Source organism: Camelus bactrianus, chromosome 7 (assembly GCF_048773025.1).
Source record: "Camelus bactrianus isolate YW-2024 breed Bactrian camel chromosome 7, ASM4877302v1, whole genome shotgun sequence".
Taxonomy (NCBI): domain Eukaryota; kingdom Metazoa; phylum Chordata; class Mammalia; order Artiodactyla; family Camelidae; genus Camelus; species Camelus bactrianus.
The window spans coordinates 67,184,956-67,209,697 of NC_133545.1; the positions used below are offsets into that span (position 1 = coordinate 67,184,956).

At 37.9% G+C, this 24,742-nt stretch overlaps 2 long non-coding RNA genes across 4 annotated transcripts in view; one reads left to right on the forward strand and one right to left on the reverse strand.

Annotated features, from left to right (window-relative positions):
- The window catches only part of LOC105062372 (uncharacterized), a 375,037-nt gene that overhangs the window by 308,263 nt on the left and 42,032 nt on the right, over window positions 1-24,742 (forward strand). The gene's annotated exons all lie outside the window — the stretch shown is intronic.
- LOC123614502 (uncharacterized) overlaps window positions 1-24,742 on the reverse strand; it is a 455,655-nt gene that overhangs the window by 20,305 nt on the left and 410,608 nt on the right. Inside the window, exon 7 of one of the 2 annotated variants that reach the window (XR_012508249.1) lies at window positions 17,565-17,646. The exons of the other annotated variant lie outside the window; for it this stretch is intronic. This is a non-coding gene — a long non-coding RNA (uncharacterized LOC123614502). The remainder of the gene's footprint in view (window positions 1-17,564; window positions 17,647-24,742) is intronic. 2 annotated transcript variants of the gene reach the window in all.

Consider the following 24,742-nt stretch of genomic DNA (forward strand, 5'->3'; position numbering starts at 1 on the left):
CATCAGTACCCAGAGTTTTACGTGCTCACAAACCTCTTAGATCAGTAGTACTGAAGTGGGAGGCTCAGTAGACCTAGCTCAAACTTTCATGCCTAGAATATGCAGAAGTTGAAAGAACTTTTATGAGCCATTATGTCTACTCCGAGACATGACAGGGAATGACTAAGCTGGAAGGGACTCAGTAAGTCAAGCTCCCAGCCAAGGCTGCTGTTTAAGTGCATTTAAAGCAGCTCAGAGAGCTGTTTACACTCTGCTGAATAATCCCCACTGACTGAGATTTTGCATTAGTATCTCACAGTCTCTACAATTGAAGAATTTTGTCTATTTGCTGAATTCCCTTCCAGTCTTTTATCCATCATCTCTTCCTCTGTCTCCTCCTTTTCTTTTTCCTTTCCTCCCTCCACTTTTCTCTCTTCAGTCCTCGCTCCTTTTTCTCCCTTCCTCTCTTCTTCCCTTTTTCCTCCGTTTTCTCATTCCTTCCTCCCTCACCGCCTTCTTTCCTTCCTTTCTTTCTCCCTTCCTTCCCTGATACTGAATTACTATTTATAAAGAAAAAAATATATATAAAAGACTCCATATATGTAATTGTTCTTTGTCAGTCCAACTTCTGTTCGCTCATCTCTAGACTAAGGAATTTGTTTTCAGGGGGTTTGGTCATAGGGTCAGTTTTCCTAATCTGTTTCCTCTTTTTTGGGGGAGAGGGGTGCTCATCTAGCGTGTGTCATCCTACTTACATATGAGACACGAGACCTATAGACCTAGACAGATTCTCTTAATCTTCACAGAGTTAAATATTCTGTCTGTTCTTTCTTTTCAAATGATCACTCTCTTAGAAAATGGACTGAAAGTTATTTTTACTTTAAATTAATCATAGTATCACTTTCATACACAGGGATTTATTTTCCCTACAAATGGATATTATGAAGAAAATAAAAGTTTTTTGTAATTTTTGATTTTATAAATTCAATTTTAGACTAAAAATGGAAAAGATAAAGGAAATTTATGAACAAATGTGAAACATTAGACACGCTTGGCTCCAGGTCTGCCCGTGGACCGTGGCGTCTGGGAGTCACCTCCTGGTGGGGATCAGGACCAACGTACAGCACTCCAGGTGGGGAGACGAACCACTCACTCACGAAACCCGTGCTTGAGCGATGACTACCGCCTCCCCAACAAAGAAAAGGAAAGTAAGCTAATGTCCTAAAAACGCTGCGTAGACTTAGATTTTGTATAAAAACATGGGCTTAGTGAGACTATAGGGCCTAGATATGCCACTTTTAAAGCAAACATTGGTTTCTAGGATGTGCTATGTCCTCAGACTTTGTAAAAGTCACTCTAAATCCTTATTTTAAGACCTGTTTCTTAACTTAGAGTCTGGAGACGTTGAGGTACTGAAGGTAATTTCAAAATTACCAGACAGAGAATCATATGCAGGAAATGGGGGAGGGCAAGAAAGGAAAAAAAAAAAAAAAGCCTTTGTTTTTAGAGTAAATCCCTAAAACCTTAAACCCTAAAACCCATGAAGATAAAGGGGCTTATGATGTTAACACAGTAGAAATATCTTTATTGGTAAATTAACCTGGGAGAAGCTAAGAAGAAAAAGTATACTAAGCAAAGCAAAATCAACAACCAAAAGATAGTTTTACTCTAAATGAAACTGATTACAAAGCAATCTAATAACATTTAAAATGGAGCATGTTTAGAGTGTTCAAAACATAATAAATCACATCTATAGAATAAATTGTGAAGCCAAACAGAAATGAAACAAGAAAAGATGGGGTAGGAGAGAGATCAAAGTAAGCATCTTGAAATTAAACCAATATATTTATTAAAATAAAAGATTTAAGAGGCAGGAAAAGCTCTAGACTGAACATAAAATTGGAAATAGGAAATTGGTTACGAAAGAGTTCACCCCAGAGCATATCACTGGTAAAGGGACAAGTAGTAAATGAGAGCCATGGGAGGCACATCAAGATTCTAAGAGATCCGAAAATAGAAACTGAAAGAGCCATGAAGAGCAGTATCTGGAGAGGCAAGAGCTGAGAGTTTTCAATTAAAGCAGGCTAGATCTTCAATTTAATGTATCTCCTAGTGTTCTGCGTAAATAGAAATTAAAAATAGGGACCAAACATAACCTAGACATCATAGTTGAACTGCAGACCATCGAGATTAAAGAAGACATTTCAAAGCTGCCAGGTGACTGACAAAAGAAATGAGAATTAAAGAGACAACAAAATTCTCTTCAGCAACGACAGATGCTGGAATGCACTTAAACAATATTTTCAAAGTGTTAAGGAAAAATAGCCTAGAAATGTATGCCCAGCTAAGTTGTCATTCGAGAGTAAGAATAAAAGATAGTGAGAAACACTGTGATAGTCTAATAACCAGAAAACCTTGTTAAAAATTATTTTTAAATACACTTCAGTGAAAAGGGAAATGAAGGAAGAAGATGGTAGGATATGCATCCGCAGAATATCAGAGTAACATGATATTCAATAACTTTTTGGTGAATTTAATATATCCTTAACTATAAAATACTTGTGTAAAACAAACAAATAAAAAAGCTAAAACTAAGCAAAAAAGAAAACAGGCTAAGCAGTGGGTGGCACAAAGAAGCTAACATCTTTATGTGGAGAAAGAAAATAGCTTGGATGATTTTATACTTAAAAAATAAGTATGTAGGTTAAAATGCAAAGATAGGTATTAAAACATCAGAAAAAAATTTTATATTTCCAAAACATCCAGGACTTATAAAATACTATTTTGCTATCCAAAGATAGAGATGGTAAGTGTAACAAATAAGATGTTAAAAGAAGGTCCAAAGGTAGCAGTAATTGAACATAATGAAGATGGATTCATATTATCAAAATCCTTAACTCATCGCTGCCGTCCCTGTCCAGAATGTAATACTGCTTTTGATGTACTGAGCTAGCTCTTTGAGGGAAATTTCAGAGGCTTTCACTTGTGTTATCCATTACCCTTTCCTCTTACCTCACATGCCGAGGACTCAGTATGGGCGCTGAATCGGTTGCAAAGTGTGTCCATCCCAGTTCCACATTCAGGAACCGCAGGAGGCTCAGAATACCCATCACAAGTCAGACCTCGGCCAGGACTTTTTTTTTTTTTTTTTAACCAGATTCCCATGTACTCCCCACTGTAGCAACAGGGCCAAGATGACACTTTGCTTTCCTGGATATTAATATCAACTCACATTCTATTTCTAATATTCCTTGAAAGATCTGGGTGCTCTGTTTTTCCTGAAATACCTGGCTAACTGGCCATTAGTAACTTTGGGCAAGGACTGAGGGAACATAATCATGCATACTTGGGCTTTGGCAGGATCCTTCTTTTAGAGGAGGATGCAAAGGATTCCAGGTGAGAAAGGATTTGGGGTCAAGCAAAGAATTCTACCTGTCAAGACACTTGGGTCTGTAAAATGGGTCAAAGGTCAAGACTTCTATGGGAGTGACCACTCTCAGCCTCTCAGTGACTCTCCTATAAGCTGAGTAGTACTCTTGGCAGCCCATCTATTTTGCCCCTAGCATTGTTATGGTTCTGTTGGCCTACTCGGTAACTTTCTAGATGTCAGGCCTCTTTAATGCAACTGCACTCTTGTCAGTCAGTAAGACACCCGCTTACAGCATTCAAACTCAGCCTCTTGGCTTCTACTGTGACAGTGTCTGCGATCCTGGTTGGGTAAAGTCCTCTCATCTTCAGCTCATGTCTACAGAAAAGAGCCACCAGTTCACTCTAGTTAACTTTTCATGCCTCTCTCCAGCAGCATTTCTTTTGGCTCTGTGCCTCCCTGTGGAAGACAATCATCTGGCGGGTGTTCTGGACACATATAATTTATTTCTTCAAGAATGCCCAGTTACCTGAGCCTTTTAATTTTTCCTTTCACCATCTGCCATGGCAATTCCACTTGGCTTAACAACAGGCCTTCTCTTTACTTTTTCCATGTTATGAGGAATTATTTCCTGAAATCTTTGTTTATAATTCTCTGTCTTAGGAGAGTGCTTCCAAATCTATCAACTCTTCTCTGCACTTTTTGTTGCTGTTGTTCTGGACCCCTTGAACAAGCGTGCTATGTAAGTCTTGCCATTTGTTTTGGACATATGATCTTTCCTTCCTTAACAGGCCTGGGATGTCCCCAGCTAGTCTGTGCCATGACCTAACCCTAGCCACATGCCTAGTCAGGAAGGAAGATGGTGTATATCCTTAGGGGAAACCGTCGCCTTGATGGGGAGAGACACACCCTGCCAGCATGAGGGAAGGCCTAGCTCTTAACAGAGGTCAGTCACTTCTGCAGACTCAGAAGTTTCAGGAATCTGGGTACCTAAAATCTTGGAGGATTCCTCCCAGATGTCTCCATTCTGCATGTCAGACTCCTAGGTTTTCCCAATTAGGACTCTGATCTTGACCTAAAAGACTTACCTCATCAGAATATTTAACCTTTTGAAGCTCAGTTACTCAGATGATCGTATCCTTGGTCTTCTGCCCAGGATACAATATTTTGTCCCTACTCCTGATACAGGAGATCAGGCTTTGTATGCTATCACAGAGGTCCTCTGGTTTTCATACTTGGTTTTAAAATGGTTGATGATGGCCTTCAGTATTTTAGTATCTTTCTGTACAGCACCAATGCAGTTTTGCAATAAACTGCCCAATCCCACTGCGCTTGTAATAGTTTGCTCTGTAAGTTTCAAATGCCTGGTAGGTTGTACCAGCTAATGCATTCCCCTGACCAGTATACTATCCCAATACACCACTGTTAAAAGTTTAACAAGTAGAATTCCAGGAGCTATTTGTGCTCTACCAGTGATGTGGAGGGGTCAGAGTCGGGGGAGTGATCCGGTCTTAAAATGCCGAGTTACTGTCCACATTTTTGAACCACCCCCATATCTCGGCTTCACGGAGCGTAGCTGCTGGAAAAGGGGATCCTCTGGCACAGTCACTGTGCAGGATTAGCTTCAACGAAACATCTTTCCCTCTCAGTATTGGCTCTTCCTGGCCATCGAAACAGGTACCTAGCCTGGAAATTCTGAAGAAGGGAATAGTGGACTTTGCATCGCAGCCAAGCCTAAGCCCTTCACAGTATTAGGTCCTCCTGCTGGTGTTCTAGGTGGAACGTCATGCTTTGAAGAGGGATTTTAGCCCTCCATTCATTCTTTTTAAAATATATTTTTATTGAAGTATAATCAATTTACAATGCTGTGTCAATTTCTGCTGTACAGCACAGTACTTCAGCCATATAGGAACATAAATATATTTGTTTTCATATTCTTTTTAACCATTAAGTTACTATAAGATACTGAATATAGTTCCCTGTGCTATACAGTAGAAACTTGTTGTTTATCTATCTGCAAATCTCGAACTCCCAATTTATCCCTTCCCACCCACTTCCCCCTGGTAACCATAAGTTTGTTTTCTATGTCTGTGAGTCTGTTTCTGTTTTGTAAATAAGTTTGTCTGTCTTTTTTTTCTTTAGATTTCACATATGAGTGATATCATATGGTATTTTCCTTTCTCTTTCTGGCTTACTTCACTTAGAATGACATTTTCCAGGTCCATCCATGTGGCTGCAAATGGCATTATTTTATTATTTCTTATGGCTGAGTAGTAGTCTATTGTATAAATTCGAAAGTCCACAAACAATAAATGCTGGGGAGGCTGTGGAGAAAAGGGAGCACTCCTATGCTGTTGGTGGGAATATAGTTTGGTGCAGCTGTTATGGAAAAAAGTATGGAGACCCCTCTAAAAGACTACAAACAGACTTACCATATGATCCAGCAATCCCACTCCTGGGCATGCATCCAGAGAGAACTGTAACTGGAAAAGATACCTGCACCCCAGTGTTCACAGCAGCACTATTTACAATGGCCAAGACATGGAAACAACCCTAATGCCCAATGGCTGATGACTGGATAAAGAAGCTGTGGTATATTTCACTTGTTCTTCTACCTTGCCTGCCTCCTGTCCCAAAGGTAATGATCAGAAATACAATCACTTTATGGTTCGAAAGTCAGATACTGTTGAGAAAGCTCTGCAGATTGCCAGTAGAGGCATCCTAGGTCCCAACTGAAATAAAAAAAAGATGTTTGAAAGTATATTTGATGTTTTGGCTGAGAACAACTTTCAAGCAGCAGGTGATCTTTGCTGCAGCTGACAGAAGGCTGTTTAAAATGGGTGCTGGAGTTTTATTTTCTTCATCTTGCATGTGGATAATTGAATTGCAGTTTGCTAACTGAGACACCACTAGTTGGTGTCATGTGTGCCATTCTGACATTTTAAAGGAATCTTGGGTTTCTTTAGCCACTGAAAAATAGGATACTTAAGGCAGAAGGTTTCTAGAAAGTGTATTTTTAGACTGACAAATTATCACAGCTTCCGTGAGAAGAAATAAGCCTGTTAAAAGCTTTTCAGTGTTCTCCAAATCAGTTCTTTCTTTTATTTCTCTGGACTCTTGCTGATATGCTCAAAAGCATTGTTTTTATTTTCATGGTAATATGAAGTAGTAATAACTTATTGAACACATACCGCACCCCATGCATTAGTGAGAACATAATACATATTATCCCATTTAATCTTATTTTACACTAGAGGAAGCTAGAGCTTAGATAATTTGCATATTCATCTTGTGATCATTTAGCAGGGAAGGGGTAGCGATGGATGGTAAACCCAGGTCAGGATGCAATAAATCCAGTGCTCTCAACCACTGTGCTAAACTATTCCACATAGACTCTACTGCCCCCTTAAATCCTCAGCTGTTAGCACAGCATCTAACACTCAGGGCATGCTAGATAATGTAGAAAATAAAGGTTCATAGAATTAAATGGGTCTTAGTTATGGGGAATGGCCATCATTATGCATAATTTATGAAAAGAATTATTGGGCTACCCTCAGCCTGTTTTAAAGAAACTTTCCTCTACTTACCTCTCAACCTGTTTTTTTTTTTAATGTTTTGTTTTCCTAATTTTTTTGTACGGTGGGCATAAAATAAATTGAACATATTAAATAGCATCATTTGATAAATTGTGACATATATGTGCACCCATGAAACTAGGACCACATCAAGAACTGAACAGATCCATCATTTGGAAGGTTTATCTGAACCAATTTATTTTTTGTTTTTTTAAGTATTTAGATTATATTTATTACTTTAATTTTGGAGAGAGGATTCAGCATATAAAAATATTTTTAAAAATCGTAAACAGCCAAAAACAGAAAAGTTATATGTACAACAGAGAAAACCTTTTTTCCTTCTAGAACCCTTGGCAGTAAGTTGTATCTGACCAATTTATAATTCCTTTCTCCCACCCTTCCCCACCCCAGACAACCACTGATCTGCAGTTTGTCACTGTAGATTAGTTTGCATACCCAGAACTTTACATAAATTGTGTAATGTAACATGCATTCCTTTTTGTCTGGATTCTCTTACTCATCACAATAACGTGGAGATGCTTCCATGTTGCTGCATGTATCGACAATTCCTTTCTCTTTATTGCTGACTAGTATTTCATTGTAAGGACATGCCACAATTTCTTCATCAGTTTACCTGCTGATGGACATGTGTGCTGTTTTTGATGGTGACTATGACAAATCAAGCTGCTGTGAACCCCAGTGTACCCATGTCTGCATATGGATTTATGCTTCCTTTTTCTCTTGGCTGCATCCCTAGAGGTAAAAGGGATGGATGATACTAAACCTGTATTTTTAACTTCTAAGGAAACTGCTAAGTTGTTTTCCAAAGTGGTTGCACCATTTACTTTTACAGCAAGTATGTTGAGATTTCCCATTCCTCTCTATTCTCCACAACACTTGATATAGTCAGGCTTTAAATTTTAGACATTCTGATAGCTATGCAGTGTTATTCAAGTGGTTTTAATTTAAATTTTCTAATAAGATACTTGGGAACTTACATTTTCTAATGAATTATGTGGGTCATCTTTTCATGAGCTTATTTGCTGTACACCTTTTGTTTTTGTAGCAAAGCCCATTTTCAAATGTTTGCCCATTTAAAAATCTGGTTTTTCTGTTACTGAATTTTGAGAGTTCTTTGTACATTCTGAATACAATTCTATCAAATACACGCTCCTCGATATTTTCTCCCAGTTTGTGGCTTGTTCCTTTATTCTTTTCATAGTATCTTTAAAAGTCCCTAAGTTTCTAATTTTTATAAAGTTCCATTTATCAGTTTGTTCTTCTGTGGAGTGTGCTTTTTCTCTCATAACTGAGAAATCTTTCCCTCACCCAAGGAAGCAAATATTTTTATCCTGTGTTTTCTTAAAGTTTTATAGTTTTAGGCTTTACCTTTATGCCATGAAATAATTTGAGTTAATTTTTGAATAAGATATAATGAACATTTATTTTTATGTATATGGATATCCAGTTGTTACAGCATCATTTGTTCCCTGTTCATGAACACAGAATGTCTTTCCCTTTATTTGGATCTTTGATTTCTTTTATCAGCATTTTGCAGTTTTATCCTATGTATCTTGTACTGACTTTTTAAGATTTATACATTATCCCTGTTACTGCATTTTGTCCAGAAGCAGAAATTAAGAGGTTTGTTCTTTAATAAGGGAACTTATAACAGGTTTTGAAGAACTAACGGAGTTTTAAACCTGAGTCTAAGTCAAATATCAAGTGGAAAAATTGCAATCTGGTTGCTACAATTACTAATTCATTCATTTACTCATTCAGACTTTTAGTACACATTTCAGTTGTTACTATAAACTAGGCCCCTTAGCCAGACTTGGGTGATACAGCAATGAATAACGCATCATCATTCAATCATACAATTTAATTATTATTTGGATTACATAAATGGCAAAATACACCACGTTCAGGCAAAATAATTTCTTTAGAATGTTTACTGTCCTTTAGCTTTCATCCAGATGAATTATTCTGTGGCTTACTCCTGAAGGGTCTCTGCCACCAGGATGTGCTAGATATACATTTATAAGTATAACCTGGTAATTAAGTTGTTCTCAATGGACATTTGAACCAAAAAGGGCCACCTTCATTTACATGAGCATTTTCATTTTAATTAGAGGAATTTTAAAGACTAGGGATATTTCTAGGCTGAAGAAATAATTGGTTAGTAGACTGTGAAGTAGTTAGACAGGGAAGATAGTTGGATAAATAGTGGTTTGAGGAAGAGCATGATACTGTTCTGGTGCAAGGTTAGGTCATCTTTTCCCAGCAACAGTATATGCCTGAATGTACTGTAGCTACTAGTAGCTGTAACTTTGGACCTCTCAGTTCCAGTGGTGACATAAAAGGATACAGAATAAGGCCAGGATCTTTAAATCAACATAATCTCAACAAATATTATTGGCCTGTGGAATCAGATATGCCCTGAATGTTAGTCCAGTCTAGGGAGGACTCAGCAAGAGAAAAAAATGTCCAGAGATTTAAAATAAATCTGCTAGGTTAAACAAACTTGCCCAGTTTTCCCCCAGTTCTATTGGTCTTCCATCACCTTAGGCACATGGAGAGTCCCTAAAGGCAATATTTATAGTACTTACAATACTCAGCTTTGAGCTTTACAGAAAAAGGTACCTATGCTTTACATATAATTTTGGCTATTTCTTTTTAGAGAAAGTTCTTGAGATACTGGAAACAAAATAATTATTTGATAAACAAAGGGAACAAGAGGAAGCCAGTACTCAAACTGAAATAAAGCAAAGCAAAACAAATGTATGTTTAATTATAGGCCTCATGCCCAGAGAAGCTGAAAGAATTTTAAGCAGTGAACCATATTCACTTCTCTGTGGGCACATGTGTCTGATTTTATTTAACAAGAAACCTCTTAGGGATTATTATTATCACAGATCAATAGTTATTATTGTTGGGATTATCTTTGGGAACTTGATTCTCCTTAGTTTGTGGGATGACATACAGCTTTTTTTTTTTTTTTTAACATTTTTTATTGAGCTATAGTCATTTTACAATGTTGTGTCAAATTCCAGTGAAGAGCACAATTTTTCAGTTACACATGAACATACATATATTAAAATACAATTCTTTCTTATTGTATTTTAATTGTGTCTTAATCATAGGAAGCTAATGCTTTATAACACTTACTCTGTGACAAGAGGTGTTTGAAGTATTTTAGGTACAGCCACTTAATTCATCTTAAAAACAATCTCATAAAGTAAGCACTGTAATTATCCCCATTTAAAACTGAGAAAGCAAAGGAAAAGAGAGGCTAATAAATTTTTCAATTAACCAGCAGAGTCAGACTTCAAACCGAGGCAGGATGGCTGCAGTCTGAATAGCTAATGAGCATTCATTCTGCTTACTAGAAGTGGCGTGTGTCTGTAATTCACTTGGGCTGGTAATACTGACACTTTGAACACTGACTAATACAATGAGGGCTTCACTGTTAAGCCATCAATATCTATTCAGATATTCAACAGGTAGTATTTGGCTTTAGAATTCTCGAGGAGGACGTACTTTGAGCAGCAACACGAGCTGATGCTGGTGCAGCAGGAGCAGATGAGGGTTTTGGTCGTCTGCAGAGGAGCCCTGGCCCTACTCTGATTCCTGGTTCTCTGTGCTCAGCCTTTCTGTTTGTTAGAAGTCCTTCTTCTACTTCCCAAGTTGATTGGGGACAATACCTTCACACAGTTTGGAGGTTTTAAAAATACCATTCAGTTAACAGTTAATAATTGTTAGTTTTTCTTAGAATATATGTATATGAAATGGACGCTTTCAAAGGGGCTCTGTAAATTGTATTAAATTTGGCTGTGAGATATCAGGGAGGTTAATAGAACAGACTTAAATATATTCAGAGAAATACGAAGAATTTTACCCAAGCTTTTAAAATAAAAATATAATGACTGGCTAAGAAAATGAATGCTCTCTGCCATGCAAGCAAATTCTGTGGGCACACTTTTAAGAATACAGTGTTGAAGGAAGAAACTAGGAGGGACTTTGCTGAAGTCTGTGACCTGCATTTTCAAGGTCTCCTTTACACTTTACATAAAGTAACCTCAAAGAATTAATTTTCTTCAGTATTATGTACCCAAGGTTAACTGCAAATAAGTTAGCATTTGGAACAATTATTCCCTTTTAAGTCCAGAAAATATTCACAGGAATCATCTGCGCTGTCTAGGAAAGGTGGCAGCACGCTGCAGACCGACACACGTGCCTGCTGACCTCCTTGACAGCTTCATTAAACATGTCGGTCCACACCACTGACTAGCAGCTGATTTCCTCTGAGGCTGGAGGATACCATTAAGCTTTCATCAAAAGGAACTTGAGCTTCTGCCCAGTTCTGCATACTGCTGCTACTCTGTATTCTCCCACTGATGTGGGGATTTGAACTGACGTGAAGAAACATTTTGCCAGAGAGTTAAAAATTTCAGCCCAAGAAGAGGGGAAAGTGCTGGCAATTATATTTCATGAGCCTCCAAGAGTTGCAAGTATGTGTGTAAACTTGCAGTATTGTAGGTACATAATGTTAACCTGGAGCCAAGGTATCTGCTTGGCTCTTCAGTTTTAGATGGGTACCTTGAGGCTCTGCCAGGTGCCACCACCTGTATCAACTCTGCTCTCTTCCGTTTTTTTTTTTTTTCTCTTACATTTGATTTATTTACTTTAATTTTTTAAAATTTACTTTTTTATTATTTTTGTTGAAGTGTAGTCGATTTACGACCTTAGTTTCAGATGTACAGCAAAGTGATTCAATTATACATACATATACATAGATATGTATTTTTTCAGATTCTTTTCCATTACAGCTCATTACAAGAAATTGAATATAGTTCCCTGTACCATATAAATAGGTCCTTATTGTTTATCTATTATATATAGTAATGTGTATCTGTCTATTATGTACAGCAATGTGTATCTGTTAATCCCAAACTCCTAATCTATCCCTCCCCCTACCCCCTGGTAACCACAGTTTGTTTCCTGTGTCCGTTGAGTCTGTTTCTGGTTTGTAATAAAATCTGTATCTCTTTTTCTTAGATTCCACATGAAAGTGATATACGACATTTGTCTTTCTCTGAATGGCTTCACTTAATATGGTGATCTCTAGGTCCATCCAAGTTGCTGCAAATGGCATCATTTCATTCATTTTTATGACTGAGTAGTAGTCCATTCCACACACACACCACAGCTCCTTTATCCAGTCATCTGTTGATACACATTTAGGTTGTTCCCATGTCTTGGTTATTGTATATAGTGCTACTATGAACATTGGGGTGCACTTATCCTTTTGAATTAGAGTTCCTTCTGCATATATGTCCAGGAGTGGGATTGCTGGATTATAGGGTAAGTCTCTTTTTAGTCTTTTGAGGAATTGCTATACTGTTTTCCACAATGGCTGCACAAATTTACATTCCCACCAACAGTGTAGGAAGGTTCCCTTTTCTCCACAGCCTCTCTAGCATTTATCATTTGTTGACTTTTGAATGATAGCCATTCTGACTGGTGTGAGGTGATACCTCATCATAGTTTTGATTTCTATTTCTCTAATAATTAGTAACATAGAGCAACTTTTCAAGTGCCTGTTGGCCATCTGGATGTCTTCTTTGGAGAAAAGTTTATTTAGGTCTTCTGCCCATTTTCCCATTGGATAAGGGGTCTGGCTGCTACTGAGCCTTTTTACATTCCTGCTAACTCACCAGTGCCTGGAACTCACATTGGCACCATGTACAGCTGCTCAGTTGCCGGGGGTTGTGTAATGTGGCATCCTTTCCGTGCTCTCCCGTGTCCTATGCAAAAGGAGAATGCCTCACCCTCTTTTTGCGTTGCACTCTGTTAAATAGGTACGTGCCCGTGTGTCTTTACGATCCAAAATATCCCAGAGTTATTTAAGAAAAGGAGATGTTAGATTTTTGTTTCTTGCTGCCCTAATTCCAAAAGGAAGGTAGGGTAAACCTAAAGCCAGGAGGCTTTATTGCATGAGTCCTAACATACTTTTAAATTGATTTTTTTCATTTTTATATTCTTAGAAGCTTCTTAGTCCTTTACATAGTTTCAAGTGGATACTGTGGAGATGATCCACCTGCGTGGTCACTGTCTCTGATGACAGATATTGGCAACCAGGTTGCATATCCTTCCGAACGATGTGATGTAAGAGTACAACTTTAGTGTGCCGGAATGGGTCCTTTGCCTTTGCCTGTGGACTAACTGTTGTGCTGTGTGTGGAGATAGTGCTAGTTGACCTTTTAACTTTGAAAGTACTGTGACTCAGTTCGGATAAAGAAAAGGAAACCAGAACGATTGCACCAGTGCTAGTCCAAGGCACCACTGAAGAAGGCTAAGTAACTTATTTTAATGACAGATGGAAGAACATATATAACCAGGTTAGGGAGATAAATAACAAAAACAGAACATTTGTGATTGGGTATGGTGCAGAGGGAGAGATGACAGCACATATGGAGACTGAATCTCCCAAGTCTGGGATGAGACAGGCAAATACATCTAAGTAAGTCAAAAATGTTTCGTCTCCCTCAACGGACAGCAATGCTACGTTGAAAATAGTGCCTGCTGAACTAGCTTGAGAATACCCCACTAACAAAACATACAGTGTCATATTGTTCCTTTGCTGACTGCGTGGAACTCAGTGACGTTACGTTTCCTGATTAAGCAACTGCAAGTAGAACGCTCCGTGGGAAAACAGAAGGGGAACTTGTTGTTACTGAACTCAGGTTCAGCTGCTAAAAGCTAATAATTCAAGAGGCAGGTGTCAGTAGAAAGAAGAGACGCTTAATGCAAAAAGCTGACAATATGGGGAGACTGTGGACTAGTGTCCAGGGACTAATTCCAAAGATTCTGGTCAACCATGACAGTGCTTAAAGGGAAAAATGGGGGTAAGAATCTGAGTGAATCACCGGGGCAGGAGGTTGCGTTTGCATCACTCTCCACTGCACGCAGGCTGGCGGACTCTCTTCAGATGTTAACTTGCCCTGTGACCTGCCTGTAGGCTTGGCGCGGGGGCTGTTGGTAGAGAGCTAATCACTCTTTAACTACTTAATTCTTCATCTTCTTTTTATCTAGGAAAACAGTTAACAGGTTAGGCGAGGCAAGTGTGCATTCAGGAGAACACAAGTTGGGGTTTCAGTTGCTTAGTGATCTCCTTCCTGTGAAGCAGTTCCGAGTTTGGGGGTGGACAGAAATGGGCAAACAGGCGAAAGAGCTGCTTTCATTTTCGTCACAGATACGCTACCCCTTTCATGATTCTGTCAGATCTCCCTAGCTAGTTTCCTTTTTTAACACTGGGAATATTATGACCCTCTTTTTCACCTGCATGCGAGTCCCAAATTGAAAATATTTTTTCTCTTACTGGAAGGATTAAGACATTTCACATTTACTTTTAGAACTTGCTGGTTTAGCTTCAACTGCATTATAATTTATCATTGTGTGCCTTCTGTTATATTATTAGGTATGTTTATCTAAAGGATATGCATTTTTTTTTTGCCCTGTTATTAAAAAAAAAACCTGGATATTGAAGAAGGTGGAATGGTTTTTCTTGGGACTGCCTTGGTACTTAGACCTCCTTTAGTGACTTTAATTCCATTTTCTTATTTAACCTTTTACTATCTGCTTTATCAGTTTTTGGGGGGTTGGCATCCTTTAATACTTCTTGTTTCTAAAACAGTGAGGCTTTAGTGTTTTTCTTTTTTCCTCTCCCTTCTCCCAATTTTTAGTTACATTATCTCTCTTAGCAAAACACCTAGCATGAAGGTAATCCATAGGTACAAACTTCCAGTTATACCTAAGTTCTGGAGATGTGATGTACAGCATAGTGACTGGAGTTAATAATACTGTTTTATGTGTTTGAAAGTTGCTAAGAGAGTAAAGTTCTCATGATGAAAACAATTTGACTACGTGTAGTGACCAGTGTTAGCTAGATTAGTTCTGGGGCTCATTTCACATTGTATGCATATGTTGAATCATTATACTGTATGCTGAAACTAATAAAACATTTTATGACAATTTTCTCTCACTTAAAAAATGTAATTTCTACAGTAGTGTCCCGCTCATCTCCCTTTATGGGTATATTCATACAGTTTTTAAAATGCTTGCTCTCTATACTTTTTTGAAAATGTCACAGCCATAATTTAGTTGGGTAAAGCTTGTGCTTTTTTAAAAAACCCATTTTGATGTTTAGTTTTTGCTTTCTGATCTCCAGTAGCTTTTCATATGTTCAAATGCTTCTTTTAGTATTTTTTAAATGCTATTTTGTGTGTAAATTTACTTTTCTTTGGGTTGATGGTATCTTTGTGTATGTGGGAGTGGAGGGGAAGGTTCCTTATTTAAATTGTATGTACCTTTTTTTTTTACTTGATTTCCTGCAGTAGATCTCTGTGGACTTGACTTTTCTTGTGTTCATTCTGAATGATATCCATGTGTTTTACATGATTCTTACTTTAATGGCACCATTTTCTGTTAGCTTAGCCAAGAACAGTAACTTAGCAGTGTTTTGTTGTTTGGTTTAGTGATAGAGGAGGTTGATTGTCTCTTTAAAAATTTTTTCTTATTTACAATGTTGTGTTTCTAGTGTACAGCACAGTGATTCAGTTATATTTATACACATACTCTTTACAAAACTATGTAAAAATACTTTTGGGGGTAGGTAATTATTTATTGATATATATATATATACACACACACACACACACACACACACACACATATATACACATACATACACACACACACACACACACACACACACACATATATATATATATATATATATATATATATATATATATATATATATATTTAATGGAGGTACAGGGGATTGAACCTACGACCTCATGCATGCTAAGTACACATTCTACCACTGAGCCCTACCCTCCCCTGCTTTGATTCTTTCATCTTGAGAAACTACATTTTCCACTTTCTCCCACTGTTTTCCTTTTCATCACCTAATTGCCAGAGCTCACTCCTTCCCCTCTTTTTTTCCTTTTCCTCTTCAGTAGTTATGTGTTTGGAAGACTTTAAAATCATACTTTTTCCCCTCACAAGTCTTAGATGAGACAAGAAAAGACATCTAAATAGAAGAAAAATATTTTGTCTCCCCCAAAGACACCACTGCTCAGTTAAAAATAGTGGTCGCTGAACTAGAGGAGCAGCGTGGGAATACCCTCCAGTGAACACGCACTATCACATTGTTCCCGAGTGTACCACCAAACTCAGTAAAGACACATTTCCTGATTAAGAAGCTTGTCCCATTAAACAATTTACCTCTTTAAATTGGATGCCTGTAATGGAGTCTCTCTCTAAATCCTGCACCCGATTCTTTTTATAGTGTTAGGCTCTTAAGAGAACATACTTTGAAATCCTTTCCTGGAGGCCTGGGTTGTGATACGCTTTTTGCTTTTTCCCCTCAGCATCTTCAACCCTCGTGAAGATTTCATCGTTCTCTGGCTGCTTCATCTCAGCCTCTGGCTCCTTAGCTAGTGTCCCTCCTCTGTGTTTCTTGTAATTTTTTTCTTCCTCTCCTTGCCACAAAGCACTGAGGTGCATGGGGCTGGGTGGGAGCATTTGGGATAGTCCTGCACTCTTTCTGTTTTTGTTCACAGTTAAATTTGCATTCTCTGTCCTCACGTAAGGTTAAAGGTGTGATTTTGCATGGACTTTTTACAGGTGAATAGTGGAGTTAATCCTATCCTCTGGGTGATTTCCACTGCACCGTCTCTAGTGTCTGCAGCTACCTGAAAGCTTTTTTACTGGAGCTTATTTCTTTGGCAAAACAGTGCCCTTAAAACAGCCAGTTCAGTTCTGCTTTTTTGGTCCCTTTGTCCCTCCCTTAACCCAGTGGCGGCCCCAAAGATAGGATGTGAAGGCCACTTCCTACCCTGGTTTTGTGATCCTTGATTCACTTCATGCATATGCGGAAACTTCCTAGCTCTTCACTGCCCAAAGCCATTTAAAGCCATTTAACATTTAATCTCTTTGGTTCAGGTCTGAAAATATTCAGCTTTTTCAATTCTTGGAATCTGTGATATTCTTTTTATTTTTACTTGCTAAATGACCCATCCTTCTCTGTTTATTAGCTCTTTTCAGTATTAGCAAGCACACCCTAGTGCTAGGATTTTAAAATCACTTTTGCTACACCTTTTAACTCACTAGGCACATGGTGACAACTCCAGTATCATGGCAACAGTTCTGCTGCTGCATAGTGTGATCCACAACATCTCCATTCTTCATCATCAATTTCCTCTTCACACTGTAAGCCATGGGCCAAATCTGGCCTTTGGCCTGTTCTTTTAAATAAAATGTTACTGGCATACAACCACATCCATTCATTATGCTCTGGCCGAGTGCAGGGTGGCTGAACAGTTACGATAGAGACCACACAGTCCTCAAAGCCTAAAATATTTATCAGCTGGCCTTTTGCAAAATTTGCTGACCTTTGCCACATACGTTATGGTTCTGTTTCAGAAGAACACCTCTTGAGAATACTTTATTCCAAATAACTTCTGGATTATTTGGAATAAATGAGTCATTCTTCTATAACTGATGAACTCTGAGGTCTCAGTGACTTGACGTTATACAAGTTATTTTGTGTAAGTAATGTGAAGTCCTGCACTTACCAGATTCCTGCGTAGTTCTCCAAATGATGACTTTGGGATCCAAACTTCTTTGATCATGTGACTGACATTTTGGAGTCTTTCACTACCAGCCACATAGGGGAGACAGAAAAAGGAAGAGGACATGCTAGGTAAATTACTCCTGCTACTTTCATTCATATTTTATTGGTCAGAATAGTCACATGGCTAACCTTATAGCAAGAGAGGTTGGAAAATGAGTTCAGAGGTGTATTCCATAATAATTCTCTACGTTTCTTTAATAGATAGAGACCCCAGGCCAGCTCCTTTACCTCTGTGCTTGCAGTTTTCAGTTTGTTTGTGGCCACAGTGGAGCTTGCATACTCTTTTGATATCAACCGTACCTTTAAATGTTTGTTTGTGTGGTGGTTTAAAAATGTGTCCACAAAATCTTTGGTACTCTTTGTTTCAAAAAGTGGAGCCTAATTCCCATTTATTTGATGGTTGGCTGTGTGTATTATTCTGGGTAGCTCCAATATTTGGACAGTGTCTGATATGCAGCAGATGTTTCTTGTTCAATAGGAAACAGCAGAATTTTGCATAATTCATGGGAAAAGCATACTGCCACAAAATAAACTGATAAAATACTTTTGTGCTGCATGTGAGCTTCAAATAGTTGCAGATACAAAACTAAGACAATGCTGTAAATAGTAACAGATTTGCAGAAATATAGCAAATATGTGTACAATGTAAGGAATATGATGTTGTGAAAAAGAGAAGAGGATTAGATAAACCTGGACAAACAGGCATCCAGAAACAAAAGGAAAAGTGAAGTGGTGGTTCCTTATTCATGGTGAATAAAGAATCTGACTAGACCCCCTAGAGAAGTATTAATATTAAAAATTTTTAAATTGAACAGTACAATGTGTCAGTTCCTGGTGTACAGCACAATGTCCTAGACATGCATATACATACATAGATTCGTTTTCTTTTTCATTAAAGGTTATTATTTTTATATATAGTGGCTAACATTTGCAAATCTCAAACTCTCAAATTTATCCCTTCCCACCCCCTTTCCATTGTTTACTATGTCTGCTAGTCTGTTTTGTAGATGAGTTCATTAGTGTCTTTTCTTTTTAGATCACATATGAGTGGTATCATATGGTATTTCTTTCTCTTTCTAGCTTACTTCACTTAGAATGACAGTCTCCAGGTCCATCCATGTTGCTGCAAATGGCATTGTTTCATTTTTTATGGCTGAGTAGTACTCCACTGTATAAATATACCAGTTTCTTTATCTAGTCATCTGTCAGTGGACATTTAGGTTGTTTCCATATCTTGGCGATTGTATATAGTGCTGTTATGAACACTGGGGTGCAGGTATCTTTTCCTATTAGGGTTTCCTCCAATATATGCCCAGGTACATCTCTGTTTAGTCTCTTGAGGAATCTCCATACTGTTTTCCATGATGGCTACACCAAACCACATTCCTACCAACAGTGTAGGAGGGTTCCCCTTTCTCCACAGCCTCTCCAGCATTTATCATTTGTGGACTTTGAATGATGGCCATTCTGACTGGTGTGAGGTGATACTGAAAAATTTTTCACGTGCCTATTGGCCATTTGTATGTTTTCACTGGACAATTAGTTGTTTAGGTCCTCTGCCCATTTTTTAAATTGAGTTGTTTGCTTTTTTTCTTAAGTTAAAGATATTTAACTGTCTTCTTTATAAAACTCCAAGTTGAAAAACTCAATTGTTCTTCAAATTAGCTTGTGTTAAGCATAAAGCAACATTTAATAATGTGGTTGAGCTGGTGAGTACTTGAGGTCAGAGCTACTTAAAGTGATCAGGAAAGGCATCTCTGAGAAAAGTGGTTTTGGTTTGAGTTCAACAGGAACCAGGAACTGTGTCTTGTGGATGCCTGGAAAAGAGTGTTTCAGCAGAGGGAGGAGTAAGTGAAAAGGTCCTGAAGCAGAAGCATGTTTGTCATGTCTGAAGAACAGTGGGCATCCAGAATACTGGATGGCATCACCACGGAGGGACTGGTAGTAAATTAGGTCAGAGGAATAGCAAGGGTTATTATTCCTTGTAAAGCTATGGTAAAATATTTTGTTTAACTCTCAGTGAGACAGGTAATTTAAAAAAAATGTTGGCTTACGTTTTGGCTTACGTTTTTAAAACCTACTTGGGCAGTTCTGTGATGACTACGGGAGGCTGTGGGATGTTATTGCAATGGTCCTTGTAAAAGATGATAGCGTCTCCTACTAAGGAGACGCTAATGTAGCAGGAGAAATATTGTCAGATTCTTACATAGGATGAGCTGTAGCTTACCCAGAGTGCACAGGGATTTCAGTAGTACCACAAGATGTCAGTTTCACAAGAGGGCACCCCAGCACCTAGAATATTCCTGTAATGTACGAATGCTTCAGTAAATAGGTGGGGAAGGAATGAATGAATAAATAAATGACTGAAATAATGAAGAGGAGAATACCACATATTTTATCCTTGTTGCAACCAGTTATATCCTAGGCTTACTTTGTGTAAAGTGACTGTAGTATGCTTATTTACCTTTCCCAACTCCTCATTTCTTTTTGTCATCTTCAGTGTGACCTTCATAGCTAAAGGTTACCATGCACTTTGATGAAGAAGCAAGCTGCACGAGCCTTGCTGAATTTTGCATAATTGCTCACTATCTCACTATATTATAAGCAAAATAGTCTGCCTACTGAAGGGACTCTAGTACAAGGACACTGTAATACGAGTTGCGTGCAAGGTTTCTTTCTTCTACATTGACTCACGTAAAACTCATCCAATCCTTTGAAATCTTCTAGAAATAAGACAGTATAAATCAGTAAGCACCGACAATTAACGACAACTCATTTGTATTTCGCATATCCATAAAAATTTATGTTCCTTTCACTCTTTAGCAGCTCCAGTCCAGGGAAAAGTTTTACTTCCTGTATCTTTTAAATGTATTTATGTAATTCTCATCACTGCTGAGATTCCTGATTATTTGTAGAGAAAAGATTGTACTTTACAGTGACTCCATATCCCTTTGAAATGTTTTAAAAACAACAGTTAAAATCAACATGAAATTAAAACAGGAAAAATTGTAAGGGCAAAATGGTAGAATACTGGTGATTTTATAGCGTTCAACCAAATGTTTCTCTTTGTCCTGGCAATAAAATCGTGCCTGTATACTGAAATTTCAGGCTTGTTTCAAGGAGAAAGCAAGTTTAAGGCAGAACTGTTTTATGGTCGAGCTCATCCTTTATTCTGCCCTTCAGAGACCGTAAGATTACTGGAGCTCTATCAGAGTTGCAGGGATCCCTCGACTTTAATTAATCTAGAGCCAGGCAGATAAAAACTGAGGAGTTAGCATTATATTAATTATGTCCCCTCAATTCTTATTGACTTCTATGTAAGTTAGAATTAATTTTCTGCTGGGAACGACTGACCTCGTCTTGATTTATGATGTAGTAGTGCTCTTTGTTAAGAGAAATACTGAATCAAAATAACAATATCCATAGTAAACATTATACCAGTAAAAATATTCTCCACCAAAATCATAGTTATTCATTTTTTCCTAGAGCACTTTGTCCATATAGGGCTAAGTATTGCATTCTTTCCAATATTGTAAGATAAAAGTTTCTTAGAATATGTAGATATCTATTTGGTAAATAGAGTCCGTAAGCCATTGAACAAACATAAAACAACAACAAAAAAAACCCCAACCCAACTATGCAACAGTTGCTAAAAGGTAAGAGAAAATTGATAGTTAGTGGAGAGCATGGATTCACGGTCTATGATTTACCTTTTACCAACTCATTTTTTTGTGAATGGTCTCTCTTTTACATTCCACATAACAGAAATTACTTATTCAGAAAGGTATTGAAACTATAAAATATTGTGATGTATTTTTTTCTTAGACTTTTCAAAGTGAAAATCAAGTTTTTAATTAAACTGTTTAAGACATTTTACTTGAAGCTGTGGGGGATGCAAAGAAATGACTGCCCTCAAAGATATTATAGTACAATTTGGAAGACAAGCCCAAAAGCACAGAAGTTAAAACCTACAAAACTACAGAGAAATTTTAAAGTATTTTTCCAGGATTATAGGGCATATCACATAGTAGTAATCAACCATAATTAATTTTCCAAATAATAACCCCATTAAAAGCTCAGCCTTGGGAGAATTTACTTTTGATGTGTGGTCAATTGTGACAGAAGTTATAAACCATAAAAAAGTATTATATTTGCAACACATTTGCCACATCTATTCCTAAAGGTCAGAATTCTTCTGGGGAAAGCATGGAAACAATTTTATAAAAAAGTACGAGTGGTTTTTAAGACAAGCATACTCTGTATTCATCTGATCTTTCCAGTGCCTACAGAAACTAATAAAATTGGGCTTATCTTGTTATCCTGTACTTTGCCATTGGTGGGGAAGACTATGGCAGGAGAATTGATCCTACTGATTTGAAGATTTTCAGCATTCTTTTCGATCTCCTTGAAAATTGATTGTAAAAACATCTAAATTTTTGTTTGTTAGTGCTAAAATCCTAATTTAAAGGAGAGCTGGTCTACTTTTTATCAGAGCTGATCTTAAAGTCTACTCCCATTGTAGTTAAGGATTCCTGGTGGTTTTCTTCATTTTGTCAGCTGATCTATTAAATGCTTTTCCTTCCATCTCTGATGAATAAGGTATAACCTTGAAACTCTTTGAATTATATTTTGCTATGATTTCATGTCTGCTATAGATGTTAATATAAAAAAAAATCTTGTGAAGCAGATGCCTGAGATAGACTGGGCGGGTCCACATTTTCAATCACTTATAATAGTTTCTATAAAAACAGACCTCTACACAAGCTGAAAACACTACACAGATTTGATGGCAGTGGAATTAAAATAGACAGGATTGTGTACAATTGATTTCTTTTGCCCCCAGAACAAGGAAGATCATGATCTGAATGCTTTATAGATGCACTCTGATACAAGAGGCCACTTTGTCTCCAACCTAAGTGCCCTCCTACTGGTAGCTAAGAAAGGTCACTGCTTTTTTTTTTTTTTTTTAAACCGCTCAGGGCTTGCCTGATTAAATGTTATATTTAAGCAGTCCCCCATAAGACTCTCATAGAAATTAATTTTATAAATCTATATATGAGCACAAACGTCTCTGGAAAGTTTAAGCTTATCAGGTAGTGAAAGACAATAGAGTAAAAAAAAAGTAAGCCTTCTGCACGTCTCTTTTGCTAGACTCGTCTAACTACATTTCCCAGTGGTCTCTGTGACTAACGATGCACATATGATGAACTTCTTTAAGCAAATGCTTTCTTTGAGACTTGAAAACCCAAAATGAAAACAGTGTGTGCTGCTCAGGAAGGCGTCTATTTCTGCAGCAGGCAGGCATCCTGCAGTCTGTTCCCCAATTTAAAAAATGTCCAGCAAGTACTTAGTATAAGTAGAATTCTGTTGAATTATGAATTGTCAGATAAAGCACATTAAAGAAAAATTTACTACTTGGCTTGTCAGGGTTTCAGCCAGAAATGCTATTATTCTTCATTTACATTTCTCCACACATTCTCTTAAATAGGGGAAGCAGTGAACATCATAACAGAATTACTAGCAGAAGTATCCGTTCTCTTATAATATGGACTGAAAAAAAATCACTAAACTCAGTATTGTGTCTTATGAAGGCTAGTTATGCAAAACTTGAACTTATGGTTTCTAATGTATTTTTCATTTTAAATGTTTAAAACTAGCTTACTAATAATAGACTTCTAGGAAGATTGGTGTAAAATCTCATAGTCCAGAAAGGTGGCCGTAACTTCATTATGGTTTGTTACTGAAGTATTGTAGTTTCAGCAAAGAGAAATTTGTTAAGAGAACCTTATTATATGGGTCATGGACTCTATAACTTTGACTGAAGATAAGGGCAGATACAGTGGCTGAGGACAGATGCAAGGAAATAATGCAAAACAGAAAATTAGTACAATCCCAGAAAATCATGCTAGCAGTCCCAAATTTGAAAGCATGAGGTCCACAGGTAAAGATGAACAGTGGGGAAGGACGGTCATCACGGACGGAGCCCTATATATATGGCTGTGGAGTAGAAAGTCCAAAGGCTGTAGCAGCAGGGATGTAAAAACAATTATGAGGCCATAACCACCCTGTCTGACCCAGCTCCCCAGTGTGCACTGGGGTGGGGAGTAAGGGCAGCTCACCGGAAAACAGAGCCCACTGCTAAGAAACACTTCCAGTCTATTGTTTCACAGGCAGAGATTTCTCTATATGCACACACACAAAACCCTGCAGATAAAACAGCATGATGTTTGAATTTTATGATCAGAGTTCCTTTAAAAATGGGTTTAATGTCCACAGGTGAGAGAACGATCTAGAAAAGTTCTGCCTCAATAGGCAGAGATGACAGGTGAGTCTAGAAATACCTTTGCTGCACGTGTGCAGAATAGGTAATACAAAACCAGACCGGGAACTATGGCATTCTGAGAAATGGGTTTAAGGAATAAAAGTAAATGCATATAGAAACAATACTCCTTTCCTATGAATGCCTGAGGTCTCTGCTGCTTCTCTAAATCGATCAAGAAACTAAGTAGATTAAGTAATGATATAAAACTGCATCACCAAGGCCCACATGAATTTTCCCAGTAGCCTGCGGTCTCTGTTGTATCTGGAGTAGAAAGGATTCCTAACTTTGCTACTGTTATTCCAACTCCCCACCTACGTCCCTGTGCACGTGGGTGAGAGCAATACAACAAAGCGGAGACTAATCATAGGATTAAGTTTTCCTGAGAGAAATGGAGATGAGAGCAGGACCAGGGCACTCACCAAGCACTGGGGACACTGTGGCTCAAAAAGCTAAATAAATATGCCTCCAACCAAGACGAGTGAGCCTTGCTTGTGTGGTAGTTACCACAAAGTTAAAAAATAAATACGGTATTTTGCTGCTGGGAATATGGGAGAGACTGTTCTTTCCCTTGTTCTTCCAGCTAATTACAACTAAACGCCCTGCATATTATATATAAAATGAATACAGAAAGACATGAAAAGTGGGGAGATGATGTGAAACAAGCTCGGAACATGTGGGCCCAAGAAACACCATGCTGGAGGGGAGCGGGGGCTCCCCCCAGGGACAGAGAGGGGTTGCAACGGCACTCGTAGCAGTTGCCCTGCTGGCTGGTTATCCCGGACCACTGAAAACTCAAA